The 18,224-nt window shown below is 37.0% G+C and overlaps 1 long non-coding RNA gene across 3 annotated transcripts in view; it reads left to right on the top strand.

Annotated features, from left to right (window-relative positions):
- Positions 1–18,224, top strand: part of LOC112945610 — a 122,141-nt gene that overhangs the window by 45,190 nt on the left and 58,727 nt on the right. For 2 of the 3 annotated variants that reach the window (XR_003249047.1, XR_003249048.1), the window contains exon 7: positions 11,436–11,537. The exons of the other annotated variant lie outside the window; for it this stretch is intronic. This is a non-coding gene — a long non-coding RNA (uncharacterized LOC112945610). The remainder of the gene's footprint in view (positions 1–11,435; positions 11,538–18,224) is intronic. 3 annotated transcript variants of the gene reach the window in all.

Raw genomic sequence — 18,224 nt, 5'->3', positions numbered from 1 at the left:
AGTTAAAATGACTTTAATATTTCTTTTTCTCCTAGCTCTATACTAGCTACAGTCAATATGCCTTTCCTAGTTCTAATGATAAATTACATTTTAATGTGTGTACTGAGAATCAGTAAACACTTTACTCATCACCAGATGGGCAGAAGAAAATTTTCAAAAACACGTTTAGTCACTGTGGCCAAATCAGTCTCGAGTACACACTGAAGGCCTGGTGAGGTTGCTAGGTAGTTTTTCTTGAACACAAGATGTGCTTCTAAAATGTCACTGCTTCCTGCATGGTGGGAGGCGGAGGGTGGCCATGGTAGGTGTTATAATGGAGTATGCTGCTTACCCTCGTGCAGTGTCTGGCCTCTAATTATACTCTCTGTGTAGGGATTACATGTATATTTTCACTAAAAGAAATAGATTTAAAATAAATAGGTATGTGTTTTGAAATTAAAACACAGGATTACAACAATTAAAGAAATTAAGAAACTAAAAATTGCAGCATTGCCCTGGAATAAATTTGCCTTTAAGAAGGCATTATTATGGGACTATGCTAAGGTCATTGATAATACCGTTAATGAAGAAAATAGAAGGAAAAAAATCAGTATATCAAAAATATGAAGTTTAGACCTTCATTTAACTGATCTTTTTTTTTTTTTTTTGTTCTGTTCCTATACCATTGCATAGAATGTAAACATCACATCATTGAGAATACCAAAGCCAAGCACCGAAGAGGAAAAGTARTGCTTGCCAAGTCAAATACAACAACTCTAGAGTGGATGATAAAACTATCTACAAACTTCTAATTAAAAGACAGGGTGGAAAATGAAATTCAATAGCTATAGAAGAGAGCTGAACACATCCCATTAAATAGTGATTATTAGCTACAATTGTCAGGTGTGCTATAAGGAACAGGGCTACATAGTTAAGGCAGTTGCACCCCCTTACAGGGAAGATCCCTGAAGTTCTCAGCGCAATACTTTCAGAAATACACCGGTAAGTATTATTACAAAAGGCCAAAGTGGAATGAATGGCACATAGGGTGCCATTGTGAAGATTTTCAACTATAATAGCAATCAGGGCCTTGCACTGGTTGTGTGACATTTTTAGTCCTATCTCTTGATCATAACCCTTCCCTTCTTGTACTCTTATCTGCTTGAGGATAAGCATAGGACCTGATATSTTTTACTTAACTTTCTTTATATGAGTCTAGAGAAGAGTGTTATCAAAATAATAATAATAAAAAAAAGTCTGACACAAAATCAGGGAGAGAGTAGTTCYATGTACCTTCTTCTTTCTTCCTTATAGCACTGTAAATTTTTTTGGAAGATGCAGACAGCTTTCATAGATTGGAAGAATCACAGTACTGAAATATGGCTTAGCAATGCCACGTTTTGTGTTTTACACTCCTGAAGCTTATTGGTCTGARCCTGTGGATCTAGGTATAACGATATTCCATTACTAGGCCTTGCACCAAGTCTTATTCTCTGCTGCTTCAGTCTGCTCTGCTGACTGAGTATTTTCATTGATATTAGCACAGAGATAAATAAAAATACTCTTTGTGTGAAAATAAATTTCAAAATTAGGCATGAAGTATTTACAACATAAAATGCATTCAGTAATGATTAGACAGGGCATTTTATTTAATTTTATTTAATTTTGCAGTATGGCTTTCATTGTAACCCAATATTTGGCACAAAGAAATTGAATCCAGTGGATTGCTCTCTGACATTTGATTGCATTTTCATGTGAATATATCATTTTCTGATTGAGTATTGTTACATGGCATATGATATTACCTTGTTATCTTGGTATGTTACCGATAATATGAACTATTGTTTCTTACTTCACCCGACTAGAATGCATTTTCAAAACAGATGTGTAATCTACTCTGGAACAGAGCAAATGCAAATATTCAGTTTGCATGAATATGTATTTGTGCACACTCCAGTGTTAGCATATATGACACTTCCACTTCCTGCCAAGGCAACAAAAGTTTAACTGTCCAAATGCTCACAGGTCTCACCAACATTAATGCAGCAAAGAATTTTTGCCAAAAGAGTATTTGTGGTTTCTTACTGTTGCTGTATTTCTCTYGCTCTATTCAGTTCCACAGAAATCAAAGATGGTGAAGACCTAGTGGGTTATCTAATGCTTTTCTTTGCCACCCTAGGATTGTTCCTTATAGTATATTCTTTGTTGTTTTGTCTTGTGCTGTAAAGAACAGGAGTCCACCATTTCCCCTGGGAAACTTTTCAACAGTTTAATAGAATTCACCATTAGGACCACTTTCCTTTTGTTCAGCTTACATTTTGCTTTTCTTCATTCATTCATTCAGATACTTCTATTTAATGATAATGATCTGACAATCATACTGTATCGYCTTTCCAGATACATTCCCAAACACTTGGAACCTAATTCTGCAGTCATTACTGATGTGCAGTGATGAAAATTCAGTGTTCAGATGCTCTGTGTTTGATGTTCAAATGCAATTCTGCAAGATGCTGAGCGTGTCCTGCAAAGTCATGTATGTCTCTCAAATTTAGGCTGTTAAATTCAGGCTTCTTGCCTTTGTATTCAAACCTCTTCCTAACATTGTCTTACCTTATTTGACCTAGACATTTGACCTGCCTCTGCCCTCCCTTTTCTGCTAATGATGTTACCCTCAGTGCCCTGGCTGTCTGCGTTCTTCGTCTGTGTCTTTTTGTCTCCTCCCTGCTATTTGCATAGAACATCCTCACTGAACCCAGTTACGGAACGCCCACCTCCTCCTTACTCAAGTCTCCCGCTAAAGTCCATTTTTTCTGTATGAAAATTAAAGCAACAATGGCAATCTTTTTAACTATTTGACTGTGTTTCTATTTTACAAGCTGCATGCATTGAAATAATGTAAGGTAAATTTACCTCTGCTAAGTAAGCATATTATTTAGTTTTAGCCGTAAAGTTTGTGTCTCCCCTGTCATTCTRTCTGTTCTCAAACTTTTGCTGTCCCCTGGTTTTAGTAAAAATAAACTTCTTTGGGAAAATAAAATGCTTATTTTGGGAGAATAATGCCTAACTGGGGGAAAAACGAGAAAGAAATTCTAAATTCTTATTAACACTATCAATATTAATGTCATCCTGAAATTCTAATGAGGAAAAAAAATTCTGTAATTTTCAATAGTTTGTTTTTTTGTTTCAACATCAAATTTAGCTTAGGCCTCAAGGAAATTAATTAATAGAAACTAATTAGAATAGAGCTTATTTTTTGAGGTTCAGCTGTCTTGAGTAGCAGTAGCACGGTAGCAGGAACACCACTGCACATACAAATGCTGCTCATTGGTAAGAGACAGACGCAAAGAAGGTTCTTGGATGCTGCTGTCTAAGCTATTTGACATGAACTGCAGAGGTAGCTGCAATCAGGATTGGCTCCGTTTTGAACTGTATGTGCAAATTAGCAGTTATTTGTTCAAATGTTACAGGTGCCTTATAAGCTCTGTCAAAGCTTTTTGATGGATAAGTTTATATATATCTGTTGCTCTTTGCTGGACCTGTCCTCAGGCTGTTGTGCACAGCGAATCTCAGGATGAGTCTGCTTTGTTGTGAAAGGTTATTTGAGGAAAGTAAGGCAGTGCAAGTATTGGTGACACTTCCTACAATCCTGGGCTGAATGAGTGACCATRGTGCAGGTTCAGTCAAGTGTCATTTCCATTCACGTTCTCAGAAAGGAAAGAACTACTTACCATGTTCTTTCTGGTTTTACTGGAAAAAAAAAAAAAAAAAAAAAAAAGATATGGAAAGAGCATCTTCTCCTAGTTTTAGCCTTAGTCTTGTTGCTGTCTTTTATTACCTTCCTTAACTCCTTTGGGAACTATCTTGTTTTTATTTTTTATTTGACCTGACATAAATATCTCTCCATTTTACAAGAAGACATTTATTTGTTTCACTGATATCTAAATTTTCTTCCACTATCTGCCTTAGGCTTGTATTGTATTATTTCTGGACAGAGGCCTATGCATGTAGTGTGCACTCTTATGGCTCCCCCAGCCTGTGAGCAACATCTTTAAATTATCATCACTTAATAGTTTGACAAGAGTTCTCTCTTAGTACAAAGGAAAACAAATTGTTTCACTGTTATTTGTTTATTGGAACTCTCCTGTGTCCTTTGACTGTAACGTGAAACTTAAGAAAATATGTATTTCCATAATTTCTTTGGTTTAAGGAAATATAGTTTTGTATTTTTAATATTTATCTTGACTCTCTAMTTTTAAGGTATTGTGTTTTAGTGTTTCTGCCAAATCCACCCACTCAGATCAGTCTCCAACAAAATCGTGATTACTTGAAAGGAAATTTGAAAAAGTGTTAACCTAAGCACCTTTATTCTTTGAGCCTAGAGGAAATATGTGTTGACGTTTTCCTCTACAGATTTTGTTTTAGGGATGATGATCCATATATCCTTTTATCTGGAATAGAGATAACTCTCTTGCCACAGTTCCTAGGGAATTTTACACAACTGAGCATAATCCCTTCCTACAACCTGTTAATTGATTAAATGAATTTATATCGCTCCACTTATCTCAAACTATTTGTCTTTCTTTTAAGACATTACTGTTTCTTGGAAAAAACAGAGGCATAGACACAGAGCAAGAGAATCTTTCTGCACACATACTCTGTATTGCTGATTCTGTTGCTAGCTGACAAGCAGGTATTTTTATGTTCTTCTGGTGTGTCTTTTGCTCTATCTCTTCAGCTGGGTAACGATTAGATCCCATTTTTCATTTGCTTATAATCTCCGTCTTCCTGTAAGAATGCCTCTATTTAGCTTTTAGGTGCTTTAGTATACTAGTTCGTATTCAAACACTGAAGAGTTGCTGTTTTTCCAGAGTGCAGTGTTGTATTACACCACAGACGTGACCAGTTAGTGACTTTATGACCTGATTAAACACTGATWGTTTCTTCTCTCAAAAAGATTTGGGTATAGTAAGCAGACCCGGATTAGGATCGTTTTTTCAGCTGTGAGATCCTGGGAAAAATTGCAATATCATAGTCAAGTTTGGYAATGAACTCTGTGACTGAAAAATGTATGCACGTGTACTCATAACGTTTATTATTTTTAAGCTTTTAATTCACATAAATACTAGATGAGTAAGGAACTTGGAGTATTATTTCAAATGGAGGAGTGATTTCTTGCTCTTACGCAATTCATATTCAAGGGTGTTTTAAGCAACGTAGTGATAGGACCTGATTTTTGTTCTCAGCCAAGACATATTCTGGCAAAACAGTGCAACTGACTGCTCACCTGAATGTTTAATTTAATGCTCACTTATGCAGAAGCATGCCAGCTACTGATGCATAAAAACAACTTCTGGTATCACCTATCTCTTATCTCAGTCACTGACATGGCCCAACTTTACTTAGTTTATTAAATATGAACGCTCTGTTTGACTACAGATAAGTGTACATTATTGTATCTCTGAACAGTTTCTTTCCTTGCCTAGCAGGCCAACTTTTTTTTTTTTTTTTTTTTTTTTTTAAAAGACTGATTCTTTGGTAAACTCCACACTTTTACAGCAGCCACTGAGTGTATTATAAACTTTTGTCATGAAGTCCTTTATTTTAACAATATTTGCAACTTGGCAATATTTTTCTACTAAAGTTCTGCTGTAGAGAAGACACAACTGATGAAAGTTTTTGAATCTTCCATCCCACACAGAAAAGATATATTACTTCTCAAGTCTGTGATTTGATGGCATTCTGTAGGAAGCCAGAGATAGCACAGCGTTTTCCCTGCCAAAGTGCATTGAAAATCTTACTTCAAACTTCTTGTCCACTGTCAACCATATTTTCAGAAATGATAAGCACTTATTCTTCCTGCTAAAGTAAAGGCAGCACCYAGAACTTTTAGAAATGGGCTTTTCCAGCACTAGTCCTTTACTATTTGCATTTTTCCTCCCAGTGATTATCAGTGCTTCATATTATTGCCATATTAATAAGATTGAAGAAATATTGTAGGGAAAAATAAGACCAGTCCTATCACTAGGACTGTGAGTTTATTTTCAGGACTTTTTAGATTACTTTTCTTGCATTTTGGGAGCAAATATACAAAGAAAATTGTGGAAAGCGACTTGGTTTCTCAAAGGTTTCTCGTTTGCATGGCCATCTTGAAAACTCCTCCTGGAAAGCTGGAATGCAAAGGAAGGATATTTTGACACAGAATCTGGAAAGAAGAACAAAAATACTTAAAATGAGAGGCAGTGTTGATAACTCGATGGAATTGCTGGAAGGGGTTGTGCTGTTAATGAAAGCAGTATTCATGTGTCACTTCTGGGCAAGGAAGGCGTCTAATCATACAGCTGTTGCCCACAGCACACGGTGGTAGTGCGCTGGTGGAAAAATTGTCACATCACTAGCCCCCTTGTGTATCACCTGGGAAGAGAGAGCTCAAACGTGTGCATTGCATCCTGTCCTCAGGGTCTTTATGCACTGCGCAGAGGGCCTGGCTTGTCCGTCCCCATTCCTACGTGGGAATTGCGTTGGGAAAAGGCAAGTGTGAGGAGCAAGTGCGAGCGAGGCCATTGCAGGTGGGAGAGGCAGCGAGTGCCGCGCTCCTCGGCAGCATCTCCTGGGCAACAGCAGCCGCTTGGCGCGGGGCTGTTGCAGGGCGGTGGAAACCTGGATTGGAGCCGGGCAGCTCAATGAGGGCCTGAGGCTGCTGTCAGAGCAGGAACGAGCTCCAAAGGAGGCTCAGTGTCTGCAACAGGAGCAGCGGGATGTTGACATACAGGAGGATGCTGAAGGGGCCTTTGCCCTGGGGAGGGAGAGATGAGTCATGCAGCGCTCTCTTGAACCTGCTGCTACTGGAACACCCCTTGTTAAGCAGCCTGGACCGACAAACGGGGCTGTTTAATATCTTCATTGGAAAGGGAAACCTCTTCCCGTTAGTATGGCAAATATTCTGTTTTTATCACTACTAAAAATTACAAGTTTGCATTTCTAATAGTTGCAGTTCTAGCATTTATCATTTATCTCTAACACTCTAACATTTATCATTTGTTGATAAATGTCTTGCTAAAATCTATTATATGGCATTTGTAACTAAAATCATTATTTAGAACAGTCTTTTCGGATGACCTTAATGAAATTTGTGGGTTTTTTTCCTTATTTTGTCAAGGAACTTTAGAAACATTTAGTTTTAAGAGCCTGAGAATCTGTGGGAAAGTATTGATTTTCACTGCACTGTATTTTCCAGAAGTTGAAGTTACATTAAGAATCTGACTTTATGAGAAATTGATTTTCATACACTAAGGAAAAATTGTTTGAGACTTAATTTTCTTCACTCAGTACATAGTGGAAGAATCATATACACATGTGATAAGAAATAAAAATAATCTCTTGAATACTCCCAGTTAATGAATCTTTTTGTAGGTGTAGTTCTATCCTTCATAGGATAAAGAGATTCTAGTAATTTGGAACCTAACATATACCCAGCTAAATATAATACGCTTGGGGTGTGTATACGTATGAACATGTATATACATATATATGTATGTGTGTGTTTGTATGTGTTTAAACACATGGAAAGTCAGCCTTGAATTTTCTTAAACATATATGCCTACTGATAATCCCCATTTTCTCTTTTTTTTTTTTTTCTTTTTGGCTAAAGAGAGTCAGCCCAAATCAGACCTATTACTTTATTTACTTACTTTAAGTAGTCAAACTAAAGACTAGAAATAATATCATGTGAATCAATGAGGAGAAAAAAACAGAAAACTCTTAAGAGCTGTAAGAGATTCAGCTTCTGAGCTGCTCCTTCCTGTCCATTAAAAATATATCATTCGCCATTTTGCGAGTGCTCGTGTATGCAAGAGTCCCCTTCAGGGTACTCAGATGACTCACATGCATAACATTAAACATAGGCACTGCAGCACTGAGGTCTTGTTTGCTGAACTGCACTTAGGAGGCCTGATAGCTACCTCTRTGTGCGACTGCCCCAGCACAGGTGTGCCCTGTTTTGTGGCTTTGCCTGGAGAAGCATTTGTTCCACAGAGAGCAGCCCTCATCCTCAGGGAGAGCAATGGGGAGACAGCTTGTAAGGAGCATAGTGAAGAATATGTTCTTTGTAAACTGGCATATTGATGGGAATGGTTTAAGGATAGCAGAGGTAAAGGCAAAATGCTGACACTATGTTTGTGATTTAGCTTCTGTTTTTGAGTTGTGTTTTCCAAAGGGTTAGCTGGGTTGGGATGCTCCTGCTGAATGGTCCTTTGTTTTATCAATATCAGGAATGGCTGGGTGCTTCCAATTTTGAGTGGCAGTTCTTTTACCATTTGCAATGATGGAGAAAGCTGGATTTTGTTTATAGATAGACTTAGAAGCAAAGCTGAAATAATTTATGCTTTAACTGATGGCAAAGGTCTCTATCCTGTAGGCATCTTGGCTCCAGGGAAATGTGTGGAGTCCTGCAGGGTTCACTGGTGCGCCCTGCGCTGGTGCTTGACAGCTCAGAGCCTAACGCAAGTGCTTGACTTCACTTGCTTTAGTTGTGCCGTGGTGCTCGAAAGGGGAGATAGCTTTATGAAGTAGCTATATGTATCATGGGTATATACAGTACAGCATTGTCATGGCAGCTATGCAAATATACAGAACAAGTATGTTTTCCATTGCAACCTGGAGCTGAAAGGYGGAGGTTAAAGGCTGAGAAACTTGAATATGAATGGTGGAAGATTAGCAGCTCTTTAAGGTACAGTAGTGGTTTTGGTTGTGATCCCTTTTGAAGGGGGTAGAGTGGAAAGACAATAATGAATATGTTTTAAAAAAATTACCAAAGCACTGATGAGGAATATTTTTGGCAGGAGTATACTCTCATATTTTGTATGCTAACATACTTCATTGCAAAGAATGACTATATCTGGAGGACATAGATAGTGGATGTTTCTGCCTATACTTCACTTGCATACCTCTGAAATGTAAAATGCAAAAAAAAAAAAAAAAAAAAAAAAAAAAAAAAAAAAAAAAAAAAACACCCAACTTATTTTACAGTGCTCCATTGAATGTCTTGTATAAATGGTAGTGTCTTGGAGGTGTAAATGGTGAATGCCTTTGCATCCTTTTCTCAGCTTGAGACATTCTCAGTTTTAGAAGGGTTACATGTGCTACCTGCAATCCTATAATAATTCAGCACTGCTCATACTAAAATGTATTTTGTATACAGTTCTACAAAGCAAGTAATTATTATGTTAGGACAGTATTCAAGTGCAGTATTCTGTCATGGTAATTTTATCTAATGAATTCCAAAAAAGATGTACTCTTTTACATAACCTCAATGAATCCAAATTCTAGAAAGAAAATTTCTCAGCCTTGGGGTCTTGAGATTTTTCTTCCATGTTCACATCTTTGTAGTGGTTTTCTGTTGTGTGGCTTTTATTTTTTGTTATTGTTTTGTTTTTTGTTTCTCTCTGCTGAACTCTGGGCTGCAATTAAAGGTCACTTTTTGATCTTGTGTGTTGTGATTCTGCATATGTGAATGAAGCCAATTTAAGTAACTTCAGCAATTAGAAGAAAYTGTCCTCAGAAAGGGGAAATTTAAAAATACAGGAGAACCCTTCTTGATCTATAAAGGAGAGAAGAACAGTCTGTCCTACAGGAATATGTGATTCCAGCCTTTCTTATGCTAAAAATATGACAATGGACAAAGTGTGAGTTGCTCTACTGTATAAAGCCCATGTTCACTCATAAGCCCATTTTCAGTATGCAAATAAGTATAGGCATTAATTGTACTAAGGTTTCCTATCCTGTGTCATCTTTTTAGTTTTGTTCTCAAAAATGTGTGTGCATGTATGTATATGTGTATATATATTTATATATTTTTCCCACTCGCTGTGGAAATTGGAGTATGTGATTTTTTTTTTTTAATTTATTTTTAACCAAGGTCAGAGAACCAAAATCCAAGATTCCTAGACCCAAAACTTAGGTTAAAGAGTAGAGGACAACTCCTAGGTTTTACAGCTTGCTGTATAAAAGATTGTCATCCTACTTATATAACTTCAGTGTTTYAACACAAGCTATTTGCAGGTGTTTTTCAGTAGTCTACTTCTTTCTTTTATTTACTTGGTGTGCTTTGAAGTAGGACTTTGATGTGATTCCACTGTATGTATGTGGTATGAACACAATCAGATTTAAGATTTTCTAAGAAGTTTTGGGTGTTATCACTACTCTGAGTTTGGAGCCTACCTGGCTCAAGTCTCTCTCTCTCTCTCTCTCTCTGTTTATCTCTCTCTCTCTCTCTTTTATTTCTTTTATTTCTTTTTTTTCTTTTCCCTCTCTCCAGTTCTGCATGGCCTGTCAACAAGACTACGATTATTTGAACTTTAGTGCTAATGGAAGACTAATCTTTTGTAACTCTTTAGATACTTTTCGTAGTGAATATGGGATTAGCAATTGCTCTGTCTGCCTTTCTACATGCAGAGCATCAGGATCTGGAGTTTTGAGTGGCTAGTGGCTTAAGTGACGAAGTCCTTGTTGCCTAACAGGGCCGAACTGAGATGCGGGTCAGAGGCTTCCTGTGTATGGAGCTCTCTGACAGTAGAACAATTTCAGAACAGAATCAGCACCTGGGCACTGCAAACGATTAAGGAAGTTTGAACTCTAATACAAACCCAATGCTCAGATTAACAAGATGGTTAAATATGTAGGTTTCCTGTATCCATGCACTTGAAAAATGGCCTAATAGATTATTCTTGTCTCTTAGGTTAAATGTTAGGTAGTTTGGAGCTACTACTGATAAAATGGTAACAAGTACTATATATGTATGTATATATAAAATCTAAGCTAAATGGATACTTTTTACTCCTGCAAAGTTATTTTACAAGTTCCTTAAGCTCTAATCTAATTTTGATTCCAGTAAATACTCTTCTGAAAGAGATTGCGTACATGAATCTCCATTAATAACAACACCTTTTGCATAATGCCTTAAAAATAGTGTGTATATATACACTGAGGTAATAAGCCTCACAATCAGTCACTGTGTCCAAGAGTAAATTATCTTTATTATCTCTATTCCTGTGAAATGGGGATACACACAGACGTAGAAGAGTTTATTAGAGGTCAAGTACAAGATGTTATCAGAACTAGGGTTAAAACTAAGGGTTTTCCAGTGCTGTTCATATACATAGGCCACTTGATATTGCTACTTCATTTGTCCTTTTACTCGAATATAAATGAATTTGTTACAACAAGAATGTTAAACAGCCAAATATCTGAAACATTAATGTGTAATTATTTTTGTGTCCTGCTATCTATAAAATGAATGATTCATTTTCGTTTGGTAGATAAGCACACGTCTGCATTAGTGTATTGCACGTAGAATGAAGAAGATTTTGTCCTTTAAAATTATATTTAAACAAGAAAAATGAGGACGCTTTACAACAAACATCTTTGTCTAATACACTTGATAATTCTATGTTTCAGAGCAGTATGCAGCTGGTAGCTTACCTTCTTGAGGAGAATGACTGAGATGTCTGTTTGGAATTATTCCTGGAATTAGACCAGCATGAGGTCTCCTCTGCCAATCTAAGGTAACACTGCTGAAAGGCAAGAAAGCCCAAGTGATGTATGTCCAGCTGACTGTGTGTTGACAATGTCAAGCCTGGCAAAAGTTCTATATGCCTGAAGCCAAATAAATAAATAAATAATAAATAAAAAAAGGCCAGGAGAGGGGGTAAACCTGGGGAGATCATCATTCTATGAGACATAGTAAACTTAAATTCCCTTCTGAGGGATATTTAGTCAAGGGAACTGAAAGGTGCAGGACAAAAGCTGATGGACAGCTTTGCTAACAATAATATTGCAGACTTCTGTCACAGTGAAGCACCTTCTTGAAGTTGCTGTGAAGATTAACTAAAAAGTTATTTACCTAACAGCCCACAGAATAATGGCAAATACAATAATGTTGTTGCTTCCAGTTAATTTGTAGAGCCCTTACAACCCTCAGAGGTCCCATTAAAAGAAAAACAGACAATTTRAAATGAGAATGGGGACAGTTAAGCTTGTACAGTCTGATACTGCAAGGACCTACGCTTCATGGTAGAAAAAGCGATTGGATTCTGCTTTCCCTTAACCTGGTATACATCAGAAGAGGTTTCAGTTGCAATGATTTTTATAGTAGGGTAAGCCTGATTATAAAATGAGAGCAGAATCAACCCTACTGGGGCTTATACACAGAAGTAAGGCAAGTGTGATTTGGCAATGATATGCMTGGAAACTAATTTGATTGCTTTAAAATGTTCTTTTGAAATGTTTTCTTTAAACGATTGCAGCTATAAAGCAGCAGCATATACACTGAGGTCTGAGGTATATCGGTCTCATTCTGCTTCCTTGAGGTTACATAAATTATGTATGCCCTCTTCACTTTGGATAACAGTCTGGTCTTGAAAAGATATTAATTATTATGTAATAACTTTCACTAATTGTTCCTCCCTATAGAGTATTTAAAAAATTGGTTGTGTTGACAATAGTAAAGGATAATGAATGGCTGTTAAGATGTCTGGGGTGCAAAATGCTCACTGCTTCTGCTAATAATTTTGGTGAGACAAATCAGTAGGATTTTAATGATATTATGGGTGTGTTAGGCTTTTGTTGCCTTTTTGGGGAGGGGTAACCCTTGCATTTTTCTGTCTCTTATACAACTTGAAAAATCTCCATGAAGGCACTTATTGTTATCAAATAACATGTTAAAATATCCTAAAACACATTACAAACAATACATAAAACTTCCATGTTCAGAAATCTCATTCAGTTGTCTGGTTTGACTCAATTTCAGTGGGAGCACTGTAAACAGAGGGATGAAAAACCATATTTTTAGTAGTAAAGGCATTGTAATTCCAAAAATACAGACAACAAAAATCAAACACCTTTTGAGAAAAAGCTTGAACAAAGATGTTTTTCACAACTTTTTCAGATGTTTCATTTAGCTGTCAAAAACTCATGTATATGCAAGTTAATAGAAGGTTAAATGTCCTATGTACTACAACTTATTTGTGAGATTTATGGGTATATTAACACCTCATCAAGACAAATGTTGCCTTAGCGTACATGCCCACATTTTCCAATAGCTGTCACAACTGCATGCTTGTTGCCAAGCCAAAATATGTCCCAATATGTATAAACAGTTATTATTGTTTAAGAGAAATTATGTACATAATGGTATTTATGTATATACATCCCTCATAAATTCTAGAGCTCTCTAATTCTAGAGGCAGATTAGATGCTTACTTGAGGCGCAAATGCCCTGTCAATCTCCTACTAAGAGAGTACTTCATTTAAATAATATTTTATTAAAGGACAACAAAATAATAATCACTTCTGTACTTTTAATCATAATACTGCTTGCAGTATTGAAAACATAGGATCTCAAACTTATTTTGATGCTGTTACTCATCTTACTGTTTTGTTAAGTGACCTTCCATGGTACCTGCTAAAACCAATGGTAACTAACATACCTAGAACATGATAAAAGGAAGTATCCTGCAAAAATTTAGCTACTTGGAGAGGAGCTAAATGCCTTCACTGAGTGCATTTAGGAATGAAAATTAATTTACAGAACTATACCACTGCTCTTCTGGAGAGATTTGGTGGAGTTTTATCTAAATACCAGTGAAGCCCTACCTTAACTCTTTGCAATACAATAAGAATCAACAAGACAATCAACAGTATCTTTTTTTGCCTTACTTCYGCAAGATAGCTTGGATAGGACAAATTTGGTGCTTAGTTTAGCTGGACTGATGTGGCTCAATAAGATGTCTGAACGTGTTGTGGTAGTCCATCTCCTGAAGAAGTGTAATAACATTAGCATAGAGACTTTCTGCTCTTTCTCCTCTTAACTCTTTTTCTCTTGGCCTTAATGAACATTTCTTTGCCAAGTGGGACTTTCTGGACAGTAATGAAGATTTGCTGTCCTGCTCTCACCCAAGAACAGCCCATTCCTTGTATTCCTTGCGGGGCAGACTCTGACTTTCTCCACAGCAACGGTGTCTAGAAGCAGGCAATAGCAAGGACTGGTGCACGGTCTTGCATGGAATTTAGGCTGGCTGAATCCAGGCCAGTTTTAATCTATGTAGCTCAATCATTCTGATGTCTCATCTGAGTTTGCAAAATATGTCAGTCTTGTGGTGAATTTGTTGTATAGGCCCATGGAAGGAGAGCGGCTGAATTCATCTTAGATAAGGCTACCTCCTCATAAAATTAAGAGTCCTCTGCAAAGTTCTGCCACTTTGGAGGTTAYGTAAGCACAATTTACCACTATGTAAGTTGACAGATACAACCTACTGCTTATTGTTTGTAACCCTCTTTCTGAAACAAAATGGCTCGATAATGAAATGACCTCTGATATCCTGAAAAAGGATACTTTTTATTTTTAGTAATCAAGGTAAAAGCAAATGGTAAAAATAAATATCAGAAGTAACCTAAAATCACATATGTAGTTTCACATCTAAAAGACTTTTCAGTTTTAATTAATTAGCTGTAATTGGTTATAATTTATCAGTTATAGAATTATTGTAGTAATTCTTCTAAGGACTATATATTACTGGAATGGGGACATCTACACTTAAATTTACATGGCTGGCATAGCAAGAATGAAAACCCTGTCTCTTTATGTGAAGACCTTAGAAAATTATGGGTTTGAAAGTTTTGTGGTAAGTTCACATAGGAGAAATAATATTAAAAGAGAATTCTGAATGGTCAAGCTTTTAAAAGCTTAAAAATACAAGAATTAAAGTTTCCTTTGTAACCGTTATGCTAGTCTTTGATTACATACTGCTTTTCTTGCATGTTCAGTCAGCAGCACTTAAAGGTAAGATCTTCAAAGCTTTACCCCAGGTCTCTCTCATTTGAGTGAGCGGAGTGACCGGTAACTGAGGTCAGATATTTAATGTGTGCGGGCAGCTCTCGGGAAGAGATACAACACAGACTTGGCTTCTGAGCAACGTAACAGAGACAGCAGTGAAATACAGGGTAGCGCCAGGCTCTATTGCTAGTGCTGGGAGTAATGTGTGCTCTAGCAGCAGTAACAAACGCCCCAAGGAGGAACATGATTTGGTACAACCAGCATGAAATCCATTGTGACTGAGGTCTAGATTCTATTTGTAGCTCTACAGCAAGTGAACTTGTGTAACCCTGGGTTATTTTATTTGCAAAGCGTTAGTTATTTGCTACTCTGGAAAGGACTACCCAGCTCCACTGAGAAATAAAGTCTATACACTAAGCAGAAGTCACCCTAGCATAATCCAAAAGAAATAAAGAAGTTGGAATTGAGGCTTTTGTCTCCTAAATCCTAGCTGTGTTGTCATAAACTTTTTTTTTAATTAGTGCTATAATAGTGCTAGAAGTACGGGAAAAGACAGAAAAAATAAGAAAGCAAGGATAGCCTTTGAGAGATCTGTCTTAAGACTGCAAGACTGGATTCAGAGATGTTATTTTGAGTACTTGAATGACTTTTTTAGCTTTTTAATAAATGTATTTTTGCTTAGGTATCCTGTTCAAGGTATTATGTAAAACTAAGGTTCTAGGAAAGTTACTGACTAATGTTTACCCATTCCAAATCCTGTCAGCATGCAGTGCATCTTGACACCATATTTCATGTTGGTAGCTCAGCCACCTTCAACTCAAACTTCTGAAAGATGACAGTGTAACTGAATCCAGGCTACTACCAGGCTACTATTTCTGTATCACTAGTGACAAACGGCAGCTTTTTTTCTTTTTTCTTTTTCTTTTTCTTTTTTTTTTTTTTTTTTGATAAAAGTACTTGGTTCTGCATTTAGAAAAAAATCAGTATCTACTTAGATAAATACAGTATCATTTGCATTTATACAATATTTTCAAATACATTGTGTGAATACGAATTTAAGTTTTTCAAATTTCAGAAACAGTGAAATTCCGTTTATATGGCTCTAACAATAGCACATAAAAATATATGCATCTGGATGAGTATTTGCACATGTATAAATAAGGGTTAGATTTTGACAGCCAGAACTTCAGTATCGTTTCCACCCACTATCAGCAGCACCGTGAGGGAGGATGACAATAACTGCAAGGCAGAGTCTCTCAGCACTAGAAGTGCCGATTCCAGAGTAAGTCAATTGGTGCAAGGAAAGAATTGACCTGATGTGAAAGCCAAACAGAACGCCATCACATTTATCTCCCTGCTCACACACAGTGGTCAGCTGCAGAGAGAACTTCCACGTGCCTAAAGCTGTACACCTCCTTTTTGCATTAGAAACTGGAATTCTCTTTATAGGAATGATTGTGATTCCATGTAATTTGCTTTATTCATCTGTGTATGAATATTGCAACAAAACGGAAAAAAAACAGTGAACTTTAAACAAATATTCCCCAAAACCCACAGAAAGCTTTCCATTCATACTCATAAACATTACCATTAAAGAGTACTTTTCAGCAGTTCAGTGAGGGACAAGAAGCATACCATATCCACGTGTATCCAAATAAGGCTACAGATAACTAATAACTACTGTTAAAATTATTAATTAAATGGCTATAAATATAATATGAAACATTTTGAAGAGATGTTTACATATATTTATATCAATATTAACTTTTTTTTTTTTTTTTTAAGTACTTGTCTGTCCTTTACATCCTTGTAGTCTGGGCCATATAACCTGTGCTAACTTTTCCAGCTTGGTCACCTACAACTTCCTATGAGAAAAGATGACCGTCTTCAATGCCACCCTTTACCTGTTATAGCTTTAACTCACTATCTCTGAGCACACGCTCACTATTTCTGAGCAGTAACAGCACACAATTTGTTAAGCCTTGTGCATAGGCCTAGTAATGCCTTGTGCGTAGGCCCAAAGAGCTGTTCTGGTATGGATGATACTTGCTCTTTATATGAGTTGGCACTTTCGCAGGATGCTCTTTGTAACCGCTTGCCTACTGCGAGAGGCAATTGCTTTCCCTGTCTCATACGTGTATGGTGTTAATGGGTGTAGGAAGGTAGGGTGTGCAGATGGGTTACCTTTAGGCCTGTTTTTCTCATCTCTGGTTTATTTTCAAAATCATCAGCTTGGAAGAATGTGATGACTCACAGCCACATTGCCTTTAAAATTCTTCCTCAGCCGACTGATTTCTGTCATTTTCATAATAATCTGCTGAGAGAAAGCACACTCATTCCCAAGAGCTTGGTTCTCCTGAATTTGCAAACGTGCAATCCTGGCTAGTGCATTTGCGTGAAACACTACAACATCCAAAAGGTTCTGTAAAAGTTAAACGCTTCACTATGGAATGAGTTGACCTTTGAAATTCTGAAGCGTGACTCGTTCAGCAATTTGAAGTAGGATGTATACTGGTGAAAAGCTCATGTTACTGAAAACCCCAGCTCTCCAGAGGCTGAGAGTTATGCCAAGGCACCTTTAGCCTTGCGGGTGTACTGAGTTGGTGAGAGAAAGCTTTTCCAGAATAAGTCAACTGAGGATATAGTCCATGTATCCCTTACTGGAAGAAGCAGAAGGAAAAGTACCATTATATTCAAGTTATTATAGGCWAAGGTTCTGCTTTAGATATTTATATATTCACTGATCTGCTGACTTTTCCAGAGTTTATTTTATTTTCTTTTATTTTCAATTTGATTATTGTGACTATAATACTCCAGCTTGATCTTGTTTCCTTACACAGGAAAAGCTTCTAGGGTGAGATCTAGAAGGGCTTCTTAGGCACCTCAGACTAAAACTTCATTACATGCAAGAAGTGCWTTATTGTAGGATGAGGAAGGATGTGCAGACTTCCTAGAGAGACAACAGAGAGAAACAGGTGATTCTGAAGGTCACCTCTGAGCTCCTGCCTGGGCTTAGTAAGGACTTCCTTTCAGGAATTCCTGTGTTGGGAAGAGATGGGCTCTCTATCAGCTCCCTGTTCAGTGGGGAGCTGTCTGTTCACTGCTGTTCTGACAATCACACATGCAGCAAAGACGAATTACTGTTAGGAAACTAGCATAATAATATGCATGCCAAGACAAGACTCTAGGGTTACATTTTCTAAACGTCATTTATAACCTATATGAAGCTATAACCATGAAGAACAAAATTCTAGTCCCAGATGGACTGTGCATGGCGGACTGGTGTAGATGTATTGAAGAATCAGTAGTTTCACTCTTGTTTTGAAATTCTCAGCCCCAAAATACATATTCCTGGATTGTATGTTCCAGTGTTTATGGACTGTGTTCCATATAAAATAAGTGCTAACAAATAAAAATA

The sequence above is a fragment of the Nothoprocta perdicaria genome, unplaced genomic scaffold (assembly GCF_003342845.1).
Source record: "Nothoprocta perdicaria isolate Ctin4 unplaced genomic scaffold, notPer1 scaffold_194, whole genome shotgun sequence".
In the NCBI taxonomy this organism is placed as follows: Eukaryota; Metazoa; Chordata; class Aves; order Tinamiformes; family Tinamidae; genus Nothoprocta; species Nothoprocta perdicaria.
Note: the sequence above shows the minus strand (reverse complement) of the source record. Positions and strands in the feature narration are given on the sequence as shown.